This window comes from Harmonia axyridis, chromosome 7 (assembly GCF_914767665.1).
Source record: "Harmonia axyridis chromosome 7, icHarAxyr1.1, whole genome shotgun sequence".
NCBI lineage: Eukaryota > Metazoa > Arthropoda > Insecta > Coleoptera > Coccinellidae > Harmonia > Harmonia axyridis.
This window is the reverse complement of record NC_059507.1, coordinates 27,528,452-27,539,308: the sequence shown is the minus strand read 5'-3', so window position 1 is coordinate 27,539,308 and position 10,857 is coordinate 27,528,452. Positions and strand designations below refer to the sequence as shown.

Genomic DNA, 10,857 nt, shown 5'->3' with positions numbered 1-10,857 from the left:
TTATAGAACGAAATTAATGCGTTTGAGCCGAGCATTGAAAGACAAACGGTCGCAATACAACGAGAGACATGGTGAAGTGATTTTACAGCATGACAATGCTCGACCCCATGTCGCGAAGTGGTCAAGTAATACTTGGAAACGTTGAGATGGGAAGTCCTACCCTATCTGCCGTATTCTCCAGACGTTGGTCCTTCGGATTATCACTTGTTACTATCAATGGCACACGGCCTGGCTGACCAGCACTTTCAGTCTTATAAAAAAATAAACAATTGGATCGATTCGTGGATCGTTTCAAAAGATGACCAGTTTTTTCAACGCAGGATTCGTACACAGCCCGAAAGGTGGGAGAAAGTAGTGGCCAGCGATGGACAATACTTTGCATGATAAATGTATAACCAGTTTTTTCGCAATAAAGCCAGAAATTTCGGAAAAAACGGCGGAAGCAAAATTGTCCGGCTGTGTATAAAAGGAAATTTTTGAATGATAAGTGACTAATGTATGCAAACTTTGAAATAAATACTTGATTCCTTTTGTTTTTTTTTAAAAAAGCAATGGTAATACTTACAATGAAATGAGTATATACAAAATTATGATAAAAAAGAAAATGCTAAATGTAGGATATCTGAGAATATCTGATAGATAAAATTGATGGCAATTCCGGACTCTGTAACAGAATTATTGGAAATAATAGAACACATTTTTCATTAGAATATGTTCCATTCTTAGAGAAATTTAAAAATGAGTATTTTCACGCTAGTTTCAAAAACGAGAAACATAGTCGTTAGTTTTTTCGAAGCTGCAAAATTGTTGTTGGAGAATATCAAAAATGTGTAATTATATGGTATGCCTGAAGATATTTTTTCTGATTGAGTTCCCTGATTTTAAAGTAGCTATTTAGTGCGGTACAGCAAATGGTTCTTTGTGAAAAATCAAATACATTGACTCTCAGCAGTTCACAGTAACTCCCTCATATCACACTCTTTATCACATCTTCGAAAACACCCACTCTTTATTTAAAGCGACTTGAATATACCACCCGAAAAATCATCCAACCCATAAATCAAAAAATGACAATCGCATCTCGAACGAAACTGACGTCGAAGTTCGCAGGCATTACAAATAAAATTCACCATAAACATGATAATCTGCACAAAAATCTCTCTCAAATGGAGTTTTCCACTTAATACTGTTGAAGCGGATGTAAAGATTGGCTTAGCCCCCGTTCACACTTGGGCCAGAGCTTGCACTCCTTCGAATTAGTGCTCAATCTTTATTTCCACGATGCGGGAAGAAAGTTTCGACAAACCCTACCTCAAAAGCTCCATGTTTCGCAGCTGGAGGGATCCAACCTTATCTCCATTTAAAGCTATACTGGAATGGAACGCGCAGCTCTCGTAGACCATAGAGAATAAACCGAATACGGTACATCATGGGACACCGATGGACAGTACCAAATTTGATTCCAGCGCGTGAGGTTGATAAACGGCCACCGTATTATTTTGCGCGCTGTATATACATCTAGTTGGACGGCAGTTCAAATTCATACAGCTATTTAACCTACATGTAGTGCTTAATCTGTCGCCTTTTTTATTTTTGTTTACTTGACTAGGACTTTTTACGAGTTTGTGCTACTTTTTCGTAGTTTTAGAAAGTGATTACACCTTAACTGGATTAAATGGTGAAATGATAAAAATTAATTGCAGTGTTGGATAATTGAAAGCGACCATTTGTAAATTATCGCCTTAATTGGAGGTGGACACTTTTAAGGATTAACGAGGTCGAGTCGGAAAAAGGTAGACATTCCTTGATATATGTAATCTAGTGATTAGCCGTTAATATTTTCTTTAATCTTTTTTGTCTCATTTACTTCTTAATCCACGAAATCGCTACCTCAATTGAAATGTATCTAGATTCTTCATTTCAACATATTTTTTAACTCAAATTTGAATATATTCAAATATGATTGTTTCTAACCGATTTCAAATTTTGTAAGTTTCCGTTTTCATACGATATTCGCTGTTTTTCACAATTTCACCTCGAGCGACGGAAGTGAATTCTAATCTAGATAAATTATATTATCCGCTGATGAAATATGGAAAACTAGGTTTTAATCTTGGAAAACGCCGTAATCGACGCCATCCTAATTTATTCATGTCAATCGAGTTTCCATCATTTTCAATCTACTTAACTTGATTGCAAAACGGAAGGGAGGACATTACTGCCTATCCGCATTACCGTTAATTTCTTAAAACTTTTTTTTCTCGACCCGTCATCTTGCCACAAATCATATAATCACTAAACAGTTGTATCTGTTGGAGAGAATCTTGATGGTTAGTTCGATACCTTAATTAATGGAGTCCATTAAACGAAGATTAAAATAAAATTGCTCGGCTGGGTAATAGAGCCTGTGCATTTTACTATGGAACGTCGCTGGCTCTTTCAGATCTTCACTACTGCAAGTGCACAGCCATTCCGTGATTTAATTGTCGGTTCAACCTTCTCTCAGCGACGTTTGAATCGATCCGCATCGGAATATCGCAAAATCGGAGGTAATTACAGCAGAGGTACATAGGTGGCCGTTTGACGATGACCGCGAAACAGCTGGATCGATTACATGGAATTCATTAGCTGAATTATTCACATCTCTGTTTTAATTCCTTCCATTCGTTCCACGGCAATGGAATCTGAAGTATTTCGAAAATTTTCACAGTTTAACTGTTAAATTGTACGCGATTAGGACGTGAACGTGTGAAATAGTTTTGGGTTGCTAATTACCGCTCAATGTTCATTTTGGTCCATTGTTTTCAATGGTGCTGCTTCTGATATTGATCCGGGGATAAACATTTCAGACCCCACAAAGATTTATGATGTATCATTATTCTCTCAATTTGATTTTGCACCATTGCCTTATAAAGAGTGTGGTCCGACGGGAGTCGAACCTGTTATAATCGATTTTGACTAACTAACTTATTGTTATTAATTAGTTTATGTTACAGTCAATAACAATTAATTATGAAATTGTTTATACAAATTTAAACCATACTGGAAATTGTTAATTAGAGTATTGTCGTTTGACATGTTCTTTGTGATCAAAGTGATGCATTAGAACGATTATTGAACCATTCAAAAACAAACACTTACTATACAAACATGGTGGAAATATGTGAGTGCAAAGTTTGCAATAATTTGCACCTAAATGATTTGAGACATACAATATCATTTCAGGTTTTTAGAATTTGAAAGTTATCACCTACTTGTTTTCAATCTTGCTGCTTTTTAAATTAATCAAGAAGAAGAAAAAAACCAATGAAAATTGATGATTGACTTATTTTTGACTTTGCACTCTTTCCCTTAAAAAGATTCAGATCCGTCGGCAATCGAACCTGCTTTATCTGCTCAGCTATTCTCCTATATCTTAATTTGAAAAACTAACGTATTGTAATTAATTATTTTATGTTACAATTAATTAATTAATTGTTCACCTGCACTAGGCGATAATTAAAATAGTTAATTACAATCGGACCGTTTAATACGAGGTTCAATATGTCCCTAATAATCAAATATCTACTGATCTGCTTCTAAAAAAAAAAGCTGAGATAATAATAGGTAATTAAAACAAAATAAGGTATTATAATTATTCAACAATTCAAAAAGGGATAATCTGGAAACATGGTAGCCATATTTTAAAGCAAAATTTACAATAAATTGTACCTAGTTCATATGGGACATAGGTACATATAATATCATTTCAACCTTAAGAAATAAAACCTGAATTCAAAAGTAATCACCTATTTGTTTTCAATCTTCTGCCTCCTAAATTGATCAAGAAGAAGAAGAAACACCAACGAAAATTCAGGATATATCTACATTGTCTTATTTTTGATTTTGCACTCTTTGCTTTAAAAAAATTCCGATCCGACGGGAAATGAACCTATTTCATCTACTCAACTATTCTACCTATATCTTAATTTCAAAATCTAACGTACTGATATATTAATTATTCTATGTTGCAACTGATTAATTATGTAATTGTTTACCCCTTCTTAGGCGCTAATTAAAGTAGTTAATTACAATCGGACCGTTCAATATGTATCGAATAATTAAAATTCTTGTGATCTGCTTCTACAAGATGAGATAATAATTGAAATCGAAATGAGGTATTATCGAGGGTATTATTATTATTAAACAATTCGAAAATATATAATCTGGGAACACGATAGCCATATTTGAATTCAAAATTCTCAATGAATTGTAAATAATACAGAATTCACGAAATTATTTCAGCTTCAGGAATTAAAACACAGAATTCAAAAGTAATGGTTCCGGAGAATTTCAATATCTGAATAATTTATTAACAGCTTGAAGGTTCACTTGTGTTGTTCAAGGTTTATAATATGGGAATACTGAGAAGTTAACCTTTATTGAAATCAACATATAATGTGTTCACCTAAATAATATATGTTTTTTATGATTTTCATTATTTACATACGTTGCTAAAAGCTTAAAAAAGTACAAAAAATCTTCAGGAATTGCATGAAATTGAGAATGTTCGAGGTTATATTATATGAACAGTGAAAATAAGTTCGATTAACGGCAATGCAATGAACCAATAAGGCTAAAAACATCAAACTGAATAACATTCGCATTATTTACAGTTACAGCATATTCAAAGTCTTTACTCTTGAAATATTGATAGATAACACACGAAGTTCTCGATTATTCGTGAAATTTTATATTCTGGTTCCAACGATGTTTGAGTTGATAACAGATTATCTCTGAATAATTACCAACCACTTGAACGGTTGATTTGAATTTTAAATGAGAGAGCTATTCGTTCTCTGAAATGAAATTAACTGAAAGAAGTCATTGTTAGATTTATATTGCAATTGTGTTGAGTTTTTATTGAAGTCAAGTTTCATCGTTCGAAGTCAAAACTGACTTTGTCTATTTATTAGTAGAACATACTGCATTTCATTCTGTGTTTTTATTGCAAGATCCTATTTTCAGAACATGAATTTCCACATCTAAAATTTGTATTTTTATTGTGTTTTCAAAATGGCCTTTAATTTTTCATTTTCACCATTCTTAAAATATAACATTCTGAATATTGTAATATCTCATTAAAAAAAGGACGCAGTTATGGGTTCTTTCTTGAAAAGTGCAGTCGAAACGCTAATATTTGTTGATTCGATTGATTTCGATCAATTAACTCAAAAAATGTTCTTATTTTCAACCGAATCCATTGTTGAGCCAGAGCAACCTGAAACTCGATCTAACCTATTTCAATTCATTATCTACATTTCAAGCAACTGAATAATTTCGGGCTATAATAGAACCAACACAAGGCTGTTTACAGTGAATCAGTTGCTTATCTTTCATTTCTATGAGCAAATGTTTATTCAGTTCGAATATCTTTCACTTCATTATGATTTAACTGCCATAGCCATAAATACCAGACATAAAGTTCTTAAGTTGTTACAAAATAAAGTGAGCAGGTAGTAAGATCGAAATGTCACGCCTTGTGCTTGGCTTTGCAACAAAATATTTGTGGTCGATTGACATGGATGTTTGTTTGTATTGGAATCTGGTCTGTCAACGAATTTTTTCGGAAGAATGCTTGGTTTTCAAAATTATTGAGAATTATTACAATGCTAAGCACAGAGTAATAAACATAGATAGAGGGATCATATGTCATTTGCAGTATGCAAATTTTGTCCCCAACATGAACTATCAAATTTGACATGAAGCGCGCGGAAAAAAAACATGTCAGTGATATGATATTTCACTCAATTCGCGAGTTTCCCCAAAAAGAACGCACTTCTTATGTCCCATAGTGAATCAATGTTTCATATCAGAATATATTGAAATAAATACCTAAATATATCTGAAATTCAGAAAACAAACTTCGAGCGCGCCGAACGACGTGAAACAACCGATGACACTAGGAGAGCAAAAGTTGTCAAACCTTGGATTTCAGCAGATAGATACAGAAAACAATAAATTTTCTGCTTATTATAAAATCGAAAATTCCGAATATTCAAATTTGCATATTTAAACAGGAATCACTGAAATAAATATATTTCGTTCAATATACATTAATAACAATATCGTAAAATTGTGGATTTGAAAATATATCACAATTCGACAACGTAATCTAACAATGTTGGGGACATGTGAAAATTGCGTATACTCCCTCTATCTTTGTTTATCCCAGGGAAAATTGAGGTCGCCTAGATTCGATTGCGGTGCTTTACTCCACGATAAAAAAAATCCACATTTTCACAATTAACTATCATTTTATTATTTTCCTTGATAACATATTTTCATCAATGAATTGTTTGAGGAATTTCTTCTGGTTAATATTTTCTCAAAATGTTCAAATTCAAATGCCTTTGAATTGTACCCTCGGGAAAAATTTTTTGAAAGAACCTGTAATTATTGAAGTTAATCCTCCGAGTCCCTATTTCTTTTTTTAAAGAAGTGTTATTGTTGAAATTGCTCATCATTTTCAATGATTGTTGTTTAACTACCTTGAAATATTCAATTAAATAGCAGAATAACAAAAATCCAGACGTCGGAAGAATAACCACAGAATTAAACTATGCCGTTAGATTTTTGAATTTTTTATATTGATTAATATCAATATTTATGATAATGCACCTACTACATATAATTTTTTAACGACGTCATTTCGGTTTCAGATATTTTGTGATGATATAAAGATCAATGAACCGTAGCATACAGTTTGCAGTTTTTTGTAATTATTTCATTAAGACGTGCATCTTTCAAAAAAAAATATGCAAATTTCATTCAATCCGTTTCTTCTTAGCTAAGTTCACTTAAAACTCACAATGCTCCATAATTTACGATAATTCAACAGACATCAAAATTGAAATATAGTCTGTAAAAAGTCACAGAATATCAAGAATATGCGTTAGGTCCACAGATAAACACATAGAGGTCTTCAATTTTCTGTTTTATAATAATTGGTTTGCAGGTATAAAACGGAATGTCAGAATGGCCGTAATGTCGGCTTTCTGGTTCTAAATAATACAGATGGAGATTTGTGTGAGTTGAACGGATTCTATATAAGTTTAGTCACGCAAATCTTCTGACCCACTTTATTTATAACACTGAAGAGATAAAACCTCGCACTGTAGAAATTCGCTCAACCGTCAACTGCCATTTCTGTTCACTTCATTCTCATTTCGTGATCATTTTTCGTTGAGGAAGAAACCACGAAATTTATACTATCTAATTACTTATTGAGCTGAACTTGAGTAATCCAATGATGAAAAATTGTATCCCAGACAGAATTGGTATTTCTTCTCTTCCTTTAGTAATTTATTCATCCTTGAATGCAAATTCCACGAACAGTGATTAATTATTATCAGGGTATGTTCTCCTTGAATCTGTGGTGCACTAAAACATATCTGGCAAGTTACTGAACCCAATTTCCTGCTTTTATATACAGCAACTCTCAGAGGACCCTTTCAAATTAGAAACCTATTTAATACTCTGAACTTAGGGTCAGTATAATTCAATTAGTATTCCAAATTAGAGCTCTATTCCAAGGATTCCGAAGGAATCATACATGAATACAATTAAAGGAGGATTCTCTGATATGTTTAGCAGTATCCATATTTTGCAAAAATCCTAATTGACCCTAAATTTTCACATTTTCATAAAATACAAACTCAACACTTGAAAAGTACATTCATATGTGACTAGAAGAATTCAACATATGCATTTTGAGAGATGAAATAGGGAAATCAAGCATTTAAAAAATCTTTCATCGGAAAATATAGCTGTAACAATCAAATTCAAAGCCAAATTCAAAGCAAGTACGAAGGTACGAGAATGTTTGAACGAACAACTCATATTTCAAATTCTATAACCATTAGAATTGACCTAGGAATAGATTCAGTAGTAACAAATGTCCGGCATGGCTTTCTTTATAATGGGTGTTTTTTTAGAGCTATAGAACTTTAAATTGCAATAAAACAACGATGGATTATTCGATTGACATGAATTTTATTTATCCGCAAGATAATCTTGTGACATTACATTTTAAATATGATTTCTGGCATATGACCGCCAAGGCTGGCTCGGATGTAGTCCAATCTGGACGTCCAATTTTCGATGACTTTTTCCAACATTTGTGGCCGAATATCGGCAATAACACGGCGAATGTTGTCTTCCAAATGGTCAAGGGTTTGTGGCTTATCCGCATAGACCAATGACTTTACATAGACCCACAGAAAGTAGTCTAGCGGTGTTAAATCACAAGATCTTGGAGGCCAATTCACAGGTCAAAACGTGAAATTAGGCGGTCACCAAACGTGTCTTTCAATAAATCGATTGTGGCACGAGCGGTGTGACATGTTGCACCGTCTTGTTGAAACCACAGCTCCTGGACATCATGGTTGTTCTATTCAGGAATGAAAAAGTTAGTAATCATGGCTCTATACCGATCACCATTGACTGTAACGTTCTGGCCATCATCGTTTTTGAAGAAGTACGGACCAATGATTCCACCAGCCCATAAAGCGCACCAAACAGTCAGTTTTTCTGGATGTAACGGTGTTTCGACATACACTTGAGGATTAGCTTCACTCCAAATGCGGCAGTTTTGTTTGTTGACGTAGCCATTCAACCAGAAGTGCGCTTCATCGCTAAACAAAATAAAATGGACGTAGTGCGCGATACGTATTCCGCACAGAACCATTATTTTCGAGATGAAATTACACTATTTGCAAGCGTTGTTCAGGCGTGAGTCTATTCATGATGAATGAACCCAAACTGAGAACAAATCACTTGACAGCTGTTAAATCGGTCCCCATCTTGAACAGTAATGCCAACTTAAAGTTATATACCTCGAAAAAAAACACCCGTTAGTTCCCAAGATTTTTTTTGGAATTTGATTATTTTTTTTAACCTTGTAATTTCATTGATCGGATTTCCGAGATGCTCAGTAAAAGTGAATGATTTTTGTACCAAATTAAGTTTATCAATCAAATCGAAACGTTCATTATTCAAAACAATAAACCAGATCGAGATCCTTCCGATACCTACTCCAAATACGTTCAAATTATACTATAATCCAACAATCTCCTGACTCTCACCTAAAGCCTCCAAAGTTTTGAATCAGTTAATTCCGAATTGGGAGCATCAAACAGATCCCGTCAGTTCCATTGTCTCTTTCCTCCGGACATTCATCGAAGTTTTCAGTGGAATTTCTTTGAACGTTTTCCACGTCGTCATCGCTGTGAAGTGGGTAGGGTTCTCTCCTCGGTTATTTTGTTGCGATTCACGCGCATACGGTTAAAGCGGGGCAAAAACATTCCAGAAGTTTTGAAATTTAATTACATTTAATCAATGCCACTGACAGAGATGTCGGGGTGGTTTATTAAACGCCCTATTTTGTAGCATAAAATGAAAGAAGAATTTTGAACGACGTAATTTCATTTCAAGGGATCCGATTGAAAAGTTTCTGCGTGAAATTTTGTACAGTTTAAGGAGAAATTGAATTGATGAAACAGTGCCCGAAGAAGAACGATTAAAACCATTTAGTTTGAGCATAAAACATTCATCATAACGAAATAATTTGCATGAAACCGACAATGAGAATTGAGTACTGGAGTAATTTAGATTTAAATTGAGTGTATCTACATAGTTCTTTTGTTACTCCATCTGTAGAAATTCACCATTTACTATATGAAAACGCTTTTTTCACTGAATTATTGTTGATCCGATGATAATACAATCTTCTCTATTTCACTATCGTTATGAATTCATACAGTACTAAAAACAGTGCTGTAATGAACTCATTACAGCATTGTCTTCAGTTATATTTTTCCTTTTGTGGTTGTCTACACTGACTTCCAATCCTATCAAGATTCAACAAACGTCAATTGTCAATATAAAATAATTTGGATATAGTGAAATGATTCGTAACATTATTCGCAATTTCTCTTAATTCTGGTGGTGTTAAATCCTTTTCGTCAGACGCAATTCACGAATTCAAAGCGTAATTATAAATTATTTCAGAATTTGAAACGTACGATTCAAATTCAAATTCCGTAATCTGTCAATTTTCGTAATAGTCAAACCAACTGTCCAGATACACTAAAGTCACTAGGATATAAAATCTGAATATTTCATTGAATTTCGATAATATTTCACGAAACTTGACTGAAATACAGAAAATATCGTCTAATACTCGTTGCAGAAGACAGTTTAAAACAAGTTGCAGAATGGGCTCCTATGAAAATGAAAAAATCAGATTATATATCCTAGTGAATTTTGTATTGTATATTGGGCAGTTGGTGTGACTGTTACGAAAATTGACATATTACGGAATTTGAATTTGAATCGTCGCGTCGTTTAGAATCTTGAAATAATTTATAATAACGCATTAAATTCGTGAATTATGTCTGACGAAATTGATTTAACACCATCAGAATGAAGAGATATTGCGAATAATGTTGCAAATCACATTTCACTATATCCAAATTATATTATATTGACAATTGACGTGTGATGAAATTTGATAGGATCGGAAGTCAGTGTAGACAACCACAAAACGAAAAATATAACTGTTTTTAGTTCTGTAATGAACTCATTACGATACTGAAATACTGAAAGAAAAGCTGTTATTATTATATATATTTGTCGATCAATTGCTACTACGTGAAAACTTGGAAACATCGCACATAAAGGAATCATGATAAAAACCTACGCGTCAGGATTGTTTCCAAGCTGTGAGTCCAGGCAAAGCAAAATGGCAGTCCATTTATTCAAGTCCGTAAATTGGTCGAGGAAACAGCTCTTACATTAATGTAAATCTGAAGACCC

At 33.6% G+C, this 10,857-nt stretch overlaps 1 protein-coding gene across 1 annotated transcript in view; it reads left to right on the top strand.

Annotated features, from left to right (window-relative positions):
- The first annotated feature begins 1,454 nt into the window (after window positions 1-1,454).
- LOC123684729 overlaps window positions 1,455-10,857 on the top strand; it is a 95,037-nt gene continuing 85,634 nt past the window's right edge. Inside the window, exon 1 of the mRNA XM_045624121.1 lies at window positions 1,455-1,793. The gene's annotated coding sequence lies outside the window, so the exon portion shown is untranslated. The remainder of the gene's footprint in view (window positions 1,794-10,857) is intronic.